Raw genomic sequence first — 14,938 nt, forward strand, 5'->3', positions numbered from 1 at the left:
GCGGCAAACGATGGGGGCAGAAGCGCGCGCAGCAAGCGGACAACACGATAAAGGGAGGAGGGAAGAGATAGCAGCGACTGACTGATGCCGCTGACGCCGATAGCGCTGGGGGGATGAAAGGGGGGCGGAGCTGGTTACGAGGCCGACGACAACGCCGACGACGACGCGAAACCCAGGAACGGACGCCAAAGAGCTGCGCTCTAAAACAGAGGCCGTAACGGAGGTCTGCGTCTCCGTTGGCGTCGCATTCGTCTACCGCAACAGCATACAGACGCGTACTATCAGGGACAAAAGTGATATACTCCTCGTGGCTTGAGCCGGAGCAACGGATGTATGGATGGATAGGAGCGCCCCCTTTGAAACGGGGGGGGGGGGGGGGCAATTGCCACCATGCTCAGCTTTTCTTTCTATATTTTTGTTCAACTGTGTTGGCAATTCTCATTAAGATTCGCCATCATCTTTACCTACGGTTTCCTACAATTCTAACCTTATGCCACATCTCTGCTTTTCAGCCACCAATCCTCCAATCGCATTTTACTAACTTCCACTGCAGATTTATTTACATGACCATTGTTATCTTTAAACCCTATAGGGCCTCAGAAAGAGTGACTGTGCCTGCATCGACATCCGGATGGATACCATCACATTTGATTATGAGGTGTTCAATTGTTTCCACGGACCTACCACACACTGCACATGTGTCATCTTCCTCGTTAAATTTCTTTTTGTAGCTGCGCGTTTTTTTTGTAACGAAAAACTGCCCTGGAACGCAATCTACAGGCGGCATCTGGGACCGAGACAGCCAATGCGTGACCTTTATTATCAGCGGGCATGTCGCTTGGCTCGTTTCAATGTTTCGTGCTTTAGCTCACCAAAATGCTGCAGTTTTGTAAAACTGGGGAAAAAAAAATCTGTAAATCTGCAAAAGTCTGTAAAAAAGGCAGTGTGTGTGTTAGCGAAACTTCCGTATCTCTCTATCAGGCGGAAAAAAAGTTTTTTGAGCAGTCGTTATCTCATTGATGCGTAATTTTGTTCTTTGCGTAGGCGCTGGCGTTGTGTATATATGTACGAGGGGGTACCCAAAAGAAACCGGACTAAATTTTTTGGTCGGCAAAGCTTCTGTGGTACCGCGTTTTGCCACTAGGAGCGCTTAGAACGAACATTCCAGAGTCAGTAAGCCGAGTGCCGTCGTTGAAGGAGGTCAGAATAGTTTAGGGAGAGTTTTAGAGTGACGACTGTTTCGTGTGAATGTCGTTTTTGCAATGGCTGATTTTCGTGAACAGCGTGCGCCAGTGAAATTCTGATTTTTGCTCGGAAAAAGTTGAATGGAAACTCTTGAAATATTAAGAAAGACGTACAAGGGCGATGCTATGGGAACAACTCAAGTGTTCCTGAATCGAATCCTGAATCAAAGCAACAATCATGCCAATGGAAAACTTCAAATTCACCTCGCCTCAAGAAAGCTCGTCAGGTGAAACCAAACCTCAAAACAATGCTGATTTCTTTTTCGACGTGAGAGGAGTCGTTCATTGAGATTTTCTTCTGCAGGGTCAGGCAGTTAGCCAGGCTTTCTACTTGGATTTTTTGAAAAGATTGGGCAACAGTGTGCGGTGGAAGCGGCCAGATTTGTGGCGGTCGGGTGACTGGTTTTTCCATCATGGCAATGCCCCTGCTCACGCAGCCCTGTCTCTACGACAATTTTGGACCAAAAATGGTATGACCCTTATTCCTCAACCCTCATACTCTCCCGACCGTTACCCCGTGCTACTTTCTTTGTTTCCTAGAATAAAAAAAAAATAGGTGAACGGAAAGCGTTTCGCTGATGTTACTGAGGTCAATAAAAAAACGACGGAGGCACTGTCAAGCATCACAAAAGATGAATTTAAACAATGTTTTGAAAAATGGAATAAAAGATTCGACAAGCGTATCATTGCAAGTGGGGAATACTTTGAAGGAGATTGAAGGTCTGTGCTTAGAATGTGAACAAATAAGTTCAAACAAAAATAAGTCCGGTTTTTTTTGGGTACCCCCTCGTATCTGTGGTGTGAAAAATAAACTAGTTGTGAATGGCGCTCTGTCCCGTTCTCTTGTCTTGTGTGTGTGTGTGTGGTTTTTGGCGCCTTTACTTTACAAAGTTTTCCGTTGCTCCGGCTCCCGCCGCGTGGAGTATACCACTTTTGTCCCTGATAGTACATCACAGGCGCTTGGGCGGTACGGGTTACATGACATCGCAATGGCTGACACTCGCATAAAACATGACGCACATAGGTCCGGTCACCGCTGCCGGCCCGTCTGAAGCCGCCCAAAGAGGTCGCTAACGGCTGCATCTACGCTGCCGCCCGCAGGGGCGGAACCGTGGTGTTATCACCGGGCTCCGTGCTCAGGCTTCGCGTCAAAGGTTTCGTCTGCCGGTCTTCCAAATTCAAATCCCCAACCCCTGTGTGGTGTCAGTGCACGCTAAATAACCCCAGGTCACCGAAATTACCGAAGACACCCCCCCTTCCCCCCCCCCCCCCCCCCCCTTGAGTCGCTTTGGAACGGGGAAATCCATGAAGCCGAACCAGTGGCCGAACTCAACCGAACACGGTCATAACACCACCTGTCATACCTCAGCGCATTTGCAAATCGCATTTGCTAATCGCATTTTCTTTCATCTATACAACACAGATGGAACTGCGTTCCCACAGCTCATGACAGTCAATGGCACAGTTTCAAAATTCGCATACTAACAATTACTCATGCACGCATCAATACACAAATACACTTCACGAAGTGAAAGACCACAATGCATTCACTAGGTCCACTTTTTATTCAGTTCCAACCAAAGAGTTTTCGTAGCATGAGAAAATCGTCTGTTCAACACAGCTAGCAGGAAGGGATGGTTTGCTGTTCATCTGCCCAATCCGTCTGCATCCTCTCGTCGTAGGAGTGAGAGGCCTTTGTGGGGTTTTCTTAAAGAAGTCGTCGACACATTCCATTCCCCCCCCCCCCCCCAAAAAAAAAAAAAAGGGGGTATCGTACAAGGGGGTATCTGTTGCTACAGCCAGCGCCTTCGCTTTGGCGGACGCGATTGTTGCGACGCGCGTCTGTTTCAGAGAGAGAGGAAACTTTATTACAACAGGAATTCGGGGCACGCCCCAGGGTCCCCGCACGACCCCACTCCACTCAAGTGTTTATGTTCCTAAGGTCCATAACACTGGCAGCCCGGCCGGTGGCGATGGTCTGCACGGCCGGGTCCTCCGAGCGCAGCAGGGTCTCCCAGTCCTCCCAGGTCTTGAGGTTCTCTAGGTCCCGCGGGGGAGGGTCCGCCGGGCAGAGGGAAAGGATGTGGAGGGAAGAAGCGAAGGGTTCTGGGCACAGGGCGCATGCGGGAGTAGGGAAGGAGGGATGATAGTGGGCTAGGGTAAGGGGCGAGGGGAGAGTTTCACTGTTTCCTCACTTTTTGACTCTCCTCTATCTCCTCTATCTGACTGTCCTCTATCTCTAACAACAACGACCATTTCCTCACTATGGCCTTCATTGAGAATTCTTATACAGTCTATCTAAAAAGACAGCTGATAGAAGTTCTTATTGAGACGTTGTTTCCTGACTTACCTCTCCAATCTGTAAGAAGCCAACAGCCACAGAAACCAAGGGGCACAGGGGATTTTTAATTTTTTTTTTTATTTTGTGGTGTCGATCAATTTAGAATATTGCTGAATATGTTATCGCTTAAAGCTAATTGATTAGAAAAGCAGAAGAAAAAACAACCACATGCCGCCGGTGGGATCCGAACCCACGACCTCCGAATTACGCGTCCGGTGCTCTACCTCTGCGACAGCTGTCAAATCTTCTGCTTTCGGGAGTATCTATATTTACATGTAACCTAACCTTGAGAGTGTTCATCAGCGCCACCCACGTTCATAAGCGGCGGACGTAGAACGTCCTGAGTTACCGCAGGTGTGACGTAGAACGTCATCGAACGGAGAGGGTGGAAGCTGCGTGAGAACCCTCTTATGCTTCCTATGGCGTCAAGGCTGCCAGAACCGAGGCCCTCGCTAAGCAATTAAGCAAACAAGGAAAGGGGAATGAGGGGCTCGTTATAAATATGAAAGAAGCCAACAGCCACAGAAACCAAGGGGCACAGGGGATTTTTAATTTTTTTTTATTTTGTGGTGTTGATCAATTTAGAATATTGCTGAATATGTTATCGCTTAAAGCTAATTGATTAGAAAAGCAGAAGAAAAAACAACCACATGCCGCCGGTGGGATCCGAACCCACGACCTCCGAATTACGCGTCCGGTGCTCTACCTCTGAGCTACAGCGACAGCTGTCAAATCTTCTGCTTTCGGGAGTATCTATATTTACATGTAACCTAACCTTGAGAGTGTTCATCAGCGCCACCCACGTTCATAAGCGGCGGACGTAGAACGTCCTGAGTTACCGCAGGTGTGACGTAGAACGTCATCGAACGGAGAGGGTGGAATCTGCGTGAGAACCCTCTTATGCTTCCTATGGCGTCAAGGCTGCCAGAACCGAGGCCCTCGCTAAGCAATTAAGCAAACAAGGAAAGGGGAATGAGGGGCTCGTTATAAATATGAAAGAAGCCAACAGCCACAGAAACCAAGGGGCACAGGGGATTTTTAATTTTTTTTTTATTTTGTGGTGTTGATCAATTTAGAATATTGCTGAATATGTTATCGCTTAAAGCTAATTGATTAGAAAAGCAGAAGAAAAAACAACCACATGCCGCCGGTGGGATCCGAACCCACGACCTCCGAATTACGCGTCCGGTGCTCTACCTCTGAGCTACAGCGACAGCTGTCAAATCTTCTGCTTTCGGGAGTATCTATATTTACATGTAACCTAACCTTGAGAGTGTTCATCAGCGCCACCCACGTTCATAAGCGGCGGACGTAGAACGTCCTGAGTTACGGCAGGTGTGACGTAGAACGTCATCGAACGGAGAGGGTGGAAGCTGCGTGAGAACCCTCTTATGCTTCCTATGGCGTCAAGGCTGCCAGAACCGAGGCCCTCGCTAAGCAATTAAGCAAACAAGGAAAGGGGAATGAGGGGCTCGTTATAAATATGAAAGAAGCCAACAGCCACAGAAACCAACCGGTTCTGGCAGCCTTGACGCCATAGGAAGCATAAGAGGGTTCTCACGCAGATTCCACCCTCTCCGTTCGATGACGTTCTACGTCACACCTGCGGTAACTCAGGACGTTCTACGTCCGCCGCTTATGAACGTGGGTGGCGCTGATGAACACTCTCAAGGTTAGGTTACATGTAAATATAGATACTCCCGAAAGCAGAAGATTTGACAGCTGTCGCTGTAGCTCAGAGGTAGAGCACCGGACGCGTAATTCGGAGGTCGTGGGTTCGGATCCCACCGGCGGCATGTGGTTGTTTTTTCTTCTGCTTTTCTAATCAATTAGCTTTAAGCGATAACATATTCAGCAATATTCTAAATTGATCAACACCACAAAATAAAAAAAAAGTAAAAAAATTACCGACGATTACGTTACTTCCTAATGCGAAATTTGAGCGCAGCAAAAAGCTGTTTCACCTTTTCGATAGATTGAGGCAAAGAAATCGAGCAACACATGTATGCGCTATCACAGAGTTTTTTTTTATTTTTCACACGTATTCCTTTAACAAAGATTCCACTAACAGTTCTTGACAGTCATGAAGGAAGCTTTGTGGTCGGAGAAATAGACTGATATATGTTCGACTTGGTACACCAATGCTTGATTCTCAAAGACGAGATCTATACAAGTGCCTCGCGAGGTTGTCACAGCCGTGGGACGCGTTACGAGCGAGAGGAACGGGATGTTCTCCCGCATAAGTGTTAGGAAATTGCTGTTTGTCTTTATGTCAACATTAAAGTCCCCCACTACTAACATCGGTGTGGATCGATGGACGGTTAATGCGAGTTGCAGGAAGTGCACGACGTCTTTCGTGAGTGCGGTAGGGGCGAAGTAGGCAGCTACTACCAGCAAGCCGTTGGGCAACTTTGCGGCGCACAGTTCGCCAAGTTCATGTGACGTGCCAAACATTTCGACTGGTATTGCAGAGAGACCTGTGCGCAAGTAGATAGCGACTCCCGCCGCTGTGTTGTGGTCTCTGCGAGCACCACAGCAGTATAGGAAATCTATGATTTCGAGAGGCTCTTCGGGATCCATCCAGGTTTCAGCAAAGCAAAGTACAGAGGAATGGCGCAGAATGTGATCGTGGTGTACGTCCTTGGCATGTGCGGCAAGGGAGCGTACGTTAAAAATGTGGTTGTGAATGATGAATCAAGTGCTGCCAGCGAATGACGCGTCCATTGGCTGTCTGCGTGTGTTACTGATGTGTGGTTAACATGTTAAGCTTCGCCTGTAAGAGTGGAACGCGACAGCGTCTTGCAACGCTGCCAGGGAGTCCACAGAACGCCATCGCCAATTCGGCTGTACGCCTTGCTGGACGGTAAATTTATTTTTTGAGGAAAGGAAATGTATCTCTCTCGCATATCTGGGTGGACACCTGCACCTCGCCGTTAGGGGAAGGGGGAAGATGGGAGTGAACGAAGACGCCGTATTAGCTAGACGCGCCTTTGTTCATTCCAAACCATTCAGCTGGCATTACGGAGTGGCTAGCGTGCTCGTATCGCACTCCGGAGACCCTGGTTCGATTCCCCAACTCGACCAATTTCGTTCTCGGTTTTATAGATTTATGCGGTCTAACTAGAAAGGTTAATTAGGCTATTTCATATTTACATTATTGCATTTCTATCCATCGTGTTCTGTCATTAACCTGTCAATTGTTGGAACTGTCTAGGATGTTCGACACAACGTATATGAAACGAGCAACGTCTTACGTAGTGGGGAAGTGCGTGGTGGTGGAGGGAACGCGGCTTCGTACTTATCTGTTTTTTTTTTCAGCAGCGTCTCCTTCCGCGGACGCTGTTGCCGCTGCGGCGCGCGTCTTTCTTTTCTTTTCTTTTCTTCTGACCTCTTCATTCTCCTCTATATTAATTAGGCTAATTGATTAATTAAGCAATTAACTAAACTCAGTCCAACTTAGTTGCAGCATCACTATACGATCCCTTTGATTGGTTGCATGGTTACTAGCCAAAGTACAATTGGCCCCATTTGAAATTCGCGCACTGTGACGTCACGAGCATTTCGACCAATTGAAAAGCATGACATTGGGGGCGGAGCTGGTTACGAGGCCGACGCCGACGCCGACGACGACGCGAAACCCAGGAACGGACGCCAAAGAGCTGCGCTCTAAAATCCCCTGTGCCCCTTGGTTTCTGTGGCTGTTGGCTTCTTTCATATTTATAACGAGCCCCTCATTCCCCTTTCCTTGTTTGCTTAATTGCTTAGCGAGGGCCTCGGTTCTGGCAGCCTTGACGCCATAGGAACCACAAGAGGGTTCTCACGCAGCTTCCACCCTCTCCGTTCGATGACGTTCTACGTCACACCTGCGGTAACTCAGGACGTTCTACGTCCGCCGCTTATGAACGTGGGTGGCGCTGATGAACACTCTCAAGGTTAGGTTACATGTAAATATAGATACTCCCGAAAGCAGAAGATTTGACAGCTGTCGCTGTAGCTCAGAGGTAGAGCACCGGACGCGTAATTCGGAGGTCGTGGGTTCGGATCCCACCGGCGGCATGTGGTTGTTTTTTCTTCTGCTTTTCTAATCAATTAGCTTTAAGCGATAACATATTCAGCAATATTCTAAATTGATCAACACCACAAAATAAAAAAAAAATTAAAAATCCCCTGTGCCCCTTGGTTTCTGTGGCTGTTGGCTTCTTTCATATTTATAACGAGCCCCTCATTCCCCTTTCCTTCTCTCCAATCTGTGTGTGTTCAAACGGACGCAAAGACTTTCTTTTTCAAACTTCACACGTCAACATTACCCGTCAAAACGTGGCTTCGTAAAAAACATTGGCAGTGGCTTAGCTCTGCTATGCCAGGGTATACGTAGCGTGAGGTATTGGTATATCTTGGTTAAGCTTGTTGTTATTAGCTTGGTTCCCCTGTTAAACCTTGAAAATCCGGTACGTGTAACTATGACTAAATTAAAGACGAGACAATGTGCAGTATCAGTTGTCATTGACAGTTAAATTGGCAGGTTGGTATGATTTTTCCCACGCTCAAGGGCTAACTGCCACGCGACAACATCGGGTTCCGATGAATTGAGTTTTTCCAAGTCTCGTGCGCCGCTAAGCAGCAGCCCGACTAACTTTTTCCTCCATGGAACACGCTGCAGTAGCTGAGGGTGCGTTCTACTCAGACGTCTTGCCGGACATCCGCCATTTTGAGACGCTCTCCATTTTTCACGAAGCCGTCCAAGAAGAAGTCCACATTGATGCAGGCTAACTTCCTGTCTAAAGATGGCGGACATGGAGTTTCAGCTGAGCGAGTCGCGCTCTTCGCGGGCACGGAGACGCACCATCTTTAAAGTGTGAGTCATTCCGTTAAGTTGATTTTTATAAGAACTGGCGGCCAATAAAGCAGTCTGTGGACCTACGATTGCTATAGCAGCTTATAAGTTTGAATCGCGCGGGAGGAAATCGTGCGAGTGAGGTATTCTGCTACAGCGGTAGCAATGGACGCACCATTATTGCAGCAAAAAAAAAACAACAAAAAACCAAGCAAACTACTAACAGCGCGTTTTTAACTTGTTTCATTAACAATTTTTAAGAAAATAGGCGTGCAACTCTTCGTAAATTTTAGTTAAAATTGTATGCCGCAGGGCGGCGCGTGAAGTAGACACGTTCCAATATGTCGACATGTAGACGGCTTTCTAGACGTCACACTAGACGTCTTGTCGGGCGTCTAGAGAATTGGAACGCACCCTCTGTATCCCTCCACATTTAGACACACGGCGCCATCTCCTCGCGAATGCGCAGTAGCCCGCTGCGGCGAGCGGCGAGGTGTCCACATCTCGGGGGACACTTAAACCAGAGGGAAGGCGCATAACTGCCCCCTGGGAACAGTGGACACCTCAATCGTGCTTTAAGCAAAGTGGCGGTAGTGACAGGTGTGCGCTGCATGCGTTGGCATTGGCAACGTTGTGCCAGAAACGCGGTGCTGAAGCCATAGGCCGTCGGCGTTCGCTCTGTTCACTGGCTATAGTGCCTAGAATATATTCTAGGCACTATACATTGGCGTTGGCGTTGTCAACGTTTACACACCGACCATTTCAAGGAAAGGAAGTGCGCTTAATGGCTCCCTGGGTCAGTGGACGCCGAGCGCGCGCGGCGAGGCACGTCAGCTGTCCGTAGTGACGTCACTTGCTCCTTTGCGCATGCGCAGTATGGTCGAGCAAGACCATACTGTGCGTCATCGGTGGCGTGACAAACGTTTCGAAGTGACTGACAAGTGTCCCCATTGCGGTGCTGCGCCCGACCAGTGTGACGAAAAACACTTGCTGTGGACTTGACCGGCTACAGCTTCCGTGAGACGACGCTTCCCAAAGAAAGTAGGCCTGCGATGGGACGTTCCAGGCGACTATCGCAAGTGGACTCATGATAATCGCTTTATCGCGAACTTTTGCCACTTTTTAAGCAAGGCTTGTTTACACTCCTTCTTATAACTTTCCTTCCCTTTTTCATTATGCCTAATGGCAAACAGCTCGAATAAAAAAAAACGGTGAGACAGTGGCCAATGTAGCTCACGCTACAAAAAGGGACATTGGTGCCACTGTCTGTGAAGCTTGTGTTACCAACCAGAAACTATTGAACACTGCTTTGTGTTTGTCGGGATGCCGAGTAAAGTAGAAAGTTTTGAGTCCACTCGCAGCTTGTTGCAGGTGAGGACCTAGCGATATGGATGGCGTTAAAAAGAAGCTCATTAAGCTGGACCCCCAAAGACATTTGTTACAGTGACGACGACGGCTGCTCCTGTTCAGAAAGAAATCTATTTACATATGTACACATCCCAAGGTTACCAGATATATTGACATTTTCAAGAACACATGACACTAAGCATGTAAGGCGTGCCAAGTAAAGAGGTATACATAAACTTCAACTAACAGGAAGTGCTCGTGGGCGATATTGACAGAAGAGTGAAATGTCAATAATTTGACACTGAAACGGAGACCTTAGCGCCAGTTTGGCATAAAAACTAGAAGACGACGAGCGTCGTTTACAGAAATGAATGGGCATGACCTTGAAGAGAAGTTTATTGGACTGATTATTCATACAAAGAAGAGAAGTTTATTGGACTGATTATTCATACAAAGGGAGACCGCCAGGGGGCGTCGAGGAGTACGGACGCGTTCACGTCGGCTCCGCGAAATCAGTGATTTCATGGCGGATTTTTTCCTACGTTGACCGTAAATGTCTTTTAAACCTGTTTCCTAAGGTGCAAGCAACCCGAGGATACCACATTTGTGCCTGTAAGTGCATCTTTAAAGACTGTATCGTCATTCCAAGTTCGCCAGCGCTACACGCCGCGATAGGCCTACTTCCGGGAAGGCGGCGACCGGCGAGCTCCCGCCATCGCCGACCACGCCCGGCTCCACGATGACGATGGAAGTGACGGTGGTGGGAACCGACATCGACCCCAAAGAAAAAGAAAAAGAGGAATGGATTATGAGACTGAAGAAGCGAGCGGAAAAATTGGAGAACGACGAACGCCACCTAGGACGCCAACATGGTGCCGGAGACGCGGCGGCAGCGAACGCCGCCACTGTTGCGACGACCGACGGCAGCGACACGAGAGCCTACAGAGAGGCGGGACGGAAACTCGCTGAACGTTCAATAGCCTCAGACCTCCCGAGACTTCCAGCGACCGGATGGAAAGTAGTTCTGCGTCCCAAAGAAGGACTTACAATGCTGAAGAGCACCACCGAGATGAGAATTGCGGCGGCCATCAGGGAGAAAGCCGGAATCAAGGACGAGGAGGCACTGAAGGACAGACTAGCTATAAACGTCAAGCAAGGTACGATTACACCGTAAAACAGCGCGCTTACACGGGACCAAGAAAGAAGACACGCACACACACAGCGCTGTGTGTGTGCGTGTCTTCTTTCTTCGTCCCGTGTAAGCGCGCTGTTTTACGGTGTGATCATGTACCAACTGGCCCGGCAACTATCCTTAATGAAGGTAAGATTACCTACCACTCGCCTACCTACGAAAATGCGAGGAAGGTGGAGAAAATTGAAACTGTCAAGATCGGAGACAAGGAACGCGGTGTGACCACCTACATGAACGCACCAGAGAGTTGCGGCAGGGGAGTCATCCATGGCATCGATGAGGAATACACACACAAGTATGTACTAGAAGGACTGAACATTAACGGATTCAACCCTTCAGTCATAGATGCACGAAGAATGGGGAAGACCAAATCTTTCCTAATCACCTTCGAAGAAGAGAAAGTACCACGCAGAGTAGTCTTGAGCGGAATCACTTTCAAATGCTTTCTATACAAGAAACGCTATGAGGTCTGTTACAAGTGCGGAGGACTTGGCCACCGCTCGGACGTCTGCGACAGTGAGGTGACCAAGTGCCGCGGCTGTGGCATGACATCGCCCCCCGAGGGGCACCAATGTACACCGCAGTGCCAACTATGCGGCAAAGAACACTACACCGGGGACAAGAGGTGCAAAAATCTCTTTCGCACCCCTTATATTGTCAAGAAACGCCAATGGGAAGCCAAACAGGAGGCTGAAGAAGCGAAGCAAGAAGACCGAAGGAACAGCCGCTCCCGTAATAGATCCGGCAGCAGAACGAGGTTTCGGTCAGAGTCCTTCCCTCGGCTACAAACCGGAGAGCAACAGCAACGCAAGGAGCAAGCTGCAAAGGTGAGCTGGCCAACTAAAGTTTCCCAGGACTCCGAGACAGTTAAAGAATTAAAAGAACTTATTAAACAGCAGGCAGATCAGATTAAGACTTTAACTGATTATATTAAGAAGCAAGAAGAGCGGATCAAAATGCTAGAAACGACAGCTAAACAACCCGAGGAAAACAAACCGCAACAGGAAAAGGCAATGGCGCCTATGCAAGTGGAGCAGGATAAAGAGGTAGAGACAGCGAAGGTTGAAAAACCCCCTTCAAAAAAGAAACGTACCAAAGAGTCGGATCTTGAGACCAAATTCGAACAACTAAACGACAAACAACAACAGGATATGAAACTACTGAACGGAACACTAATGCAATTCATGAAACAAGTCACAGAAACGATCAGAGTAGAATTTGCAAAGCGAGACGCTGCTCTCACGGCGGAATTTGAGAAGAGGGACCAATGGATATACGCCGAATTCCAAGCAACCAAAAATGCCTTGGCCAAAGAACAATAATACTATATGGCAGTGGAACTGTAGGGGCTTTCTGCGTAAACGGGCCGTTTTACAATCGTTCCTTGCAAACGGAGACAAACCCGAAATTATAGCTTTACAAGAGTGCGGGAAAAACGCGAAGCTGCCCGGTTACAAATCGTACCCGGGCCGAGGGGACAACACGCAGGTTGCCACCCTTGTCAAACGCAACGTTACCGCGCTGCAGCACGAGACAGGGCACGTCCAATTAGATCACACTCTAATCGAAATGATACCGCGTAAGCGGAGAGAGAAAAGCCTATTCGTCTTAAACGTATACAGCTCTCCGAAACAGAGAAAGGATTGCGGCTTCGGCAGGCTATTCGCAAAAACGAAACAGATAGCGGGCAAAAACGCTATCGTCATTGTCGGGGACTTTAACGCTCATCATCCCGCATGGGGATACAAATATACGCAAATCAAGGGCAGAGAACTCTGGGACAGTATTCTTCACAATGAGCTCATCTTGATCACTGACCCCATCAAACCAACAAGACAGGGCAATAGCGTGAGTAGGGACACTACACCTGACTTAACTCTCACCGGAGGCCAAATCACGGCAAGGTGGTGTAACACGGGGGAGGCCCTAGGAAGCGACCACAAAATTATTGAGATCGTGGTAGAAGACGGACCGCCCCCACCGAAACCCAAAAAGGTCGCAGCGGTAAATTGGGATCTATTCAGGGCGAACCTTCATACCCGAGACGCAATCAGGGACATAGAATCTTGGGACACAGACATTCTCGCGGCAGTTAAAGAAGCCACCGAAGAGGTGGAAGCAGACGAAACGCAAGAAGAGGTAGACAGGCGTATGATAGGCCTGTGGCGCAAGAAAAGGGAGCTAGAAGAAAAACTTGCTCAAAACAAGGGGAACAGAAACATACGTAAGCTCCTAGCCAAACAGAATAGAGATATCGAGGAGCACGCGCTGAACTTAACCAGACAAAACTGGGGTAGTATCTGCGAGCAGATGGACCGCAGAATCAGCAAAGCCAACACGTGGAAAATGCTCAGACATCTCTTAGACCCGGACAAGACAAAGTATGAGGCACGACAACAACTACAGAAACTCGTATATAAATACGAAGGCACTAGCGATCAACTAATCTCTGAAGTGAGGGGCAGGTACTTGAGGTGCACACCACCCACACCCCTCCCCGAGTACAAGGGCGCAGAGAATCCTCTTCTCGATGGGCCCATCACCATCGGAGAGGTTAGGGCGGAGTTGAACATACTCAGAACTAAAACTGCGGCAGGTCCAGACAGAATCAGCAATCGCATGCTGAGGAATTTGGATGATGCATCAATTAGAAACCTAACAGCGTACATGCAGGAATGTTGGGATAAAGGCCGAATCCCACCTTCGTGGAAAGAGGCCAACCTAGTCCTTATTCCAAAACCAGGTAAGAAACTAAGTCTCGAAAACCTGAGGCCCATTTCGCTTACTTCATGTGTAGGTAAGCTAATGGAGCACGTTATTCAAACGAGGCTAAACAGATTCCTAGAAGAACAAAAGCTTTACCCCGACACGATGATCGGATTCAGGACACATCTTTCTGCATGCGATGTTATGCTTCAACTTAAAGAACAAGTGCTAGACAACGAAACAGCTGATACCAGAGTAATAGTCGGCCTTGACGTGGCCAAAGCTTTTGACAACGTTGACCACGCAGCCATACTAGAACGCTTAGAAACTCTAAATGTAGGGGGAAAGGTATACAACTACGTGAAGGACTTTCAAACAGAACAGTTACTATCAGCCTAGGAGGGAAGGAAGAGAAAGGCATAAGGCTGGGCAACAAAGGTACTCCCCAAGGCTCGGTCCTATCACCAACACTCTTCAACATTGCAATGATTGGCTTACCACATAAATTGGCGTGTATAGAAGGGCTCAACCACACAATATACGCGGACGACCTCACCCTCTGGGTTACCAGAGGCAGTGACGCGCACATCGAAGGTACCCTCCAAAGAGCGATCGAGGAAATTGAGTCGTACCTAAAACAAATAGGACTCAAATGTTCTGCCGAGAAATCGGAAGCGCTCTTCCTCGGCCCACAAAAGAGACAAAGAAAGCCCCATGAACATGGGATAACGCTAACGGTAAACGGGGACAAAATACCCTCAGTGGAGATGATTAGAGTACTGGGTCTTAGGATACAGGCAAACGGTAAGAACACCGAAACGATACGAAAACTCGAATCGAGTGTAAGCCAGACGTGTAGGCTACTCAAAAGAATAGCAAATAAACACGCGGGAATGAAGGAGACGAACCTCTTAAGACTAGTTCAATCATTTGTAATCAGCAGAATCACATACGTGGCACCATACCTACGGCTAGCCAGAGCAGAAAAAAACAAGATTGAAATCCTAATTAGGAAAGGCGTCAAAACCGCTCTGGGCCTCCCCCCGTACACATCCACCCAGAAAATTCTGAACATGGGGATTTCGAACACACTAGACGAGCTCATTGAGGCTACCAGAGTAGCGCAACAACGACTCCTACGCAGCCATTCGGGGCTAAAAATACTAGAAAAGCTAGGCTTCGAACCTCGAGCGCGGCTCAAACACACGGAGAATATCCCAACAGACATAAGGAACAAAATCAGAATCCCACCACTCCCAAGGAATATGGATCCG

At 48.3% G+C, this 14,938-nt stretch overlaps 1 protein-coding gene across 4 annotated transcripts in view; it reads left to right on the plus strand.

Annotated features, from left to right (window-relative positions):
- LOC149370653 (phosphatidylinositol 4-phosphate 3-kinase C2 domain-containing subunit alpha-like) overlaps positions 1-14,938 on the plus strand; it is an 81,558-nt gene that overhangs the window by 38,423 nt on the left and 28,197 nt on the right. The window contains exon 1 of one of the 4 annotated variants that reach the window (XM_089562619.1): positions 11,068-11,785. The exons of the other annotated variants lie outside the window; for them this stretch is intronic. The gene's annotated coding sequence lies outside the window, so the exon portion shown is untranslated. Of the gene's footprint in view, positions 1-11,067; positions 11,786-14,938 lie in introns of those variants that run through there. 4 annotated transcript variants of the gene reach the window in all.

Source organism: Amblyomma mixtum, chromosome 1, assembly GCF_055824585.1.
Source record: "Amblyomma mixtum isolate Tamu chromosome 1, ASM5582458v1, whole genome shotgun sequence".
In the NCBI taxonomy this organism is placed as follows: domain Eukaryota; kingdom Metazoa; phylum Arthropoda; class Arachnida; order Ixodida; family Ixodidae; genus Amblyomma; species Amblyomma mixtum.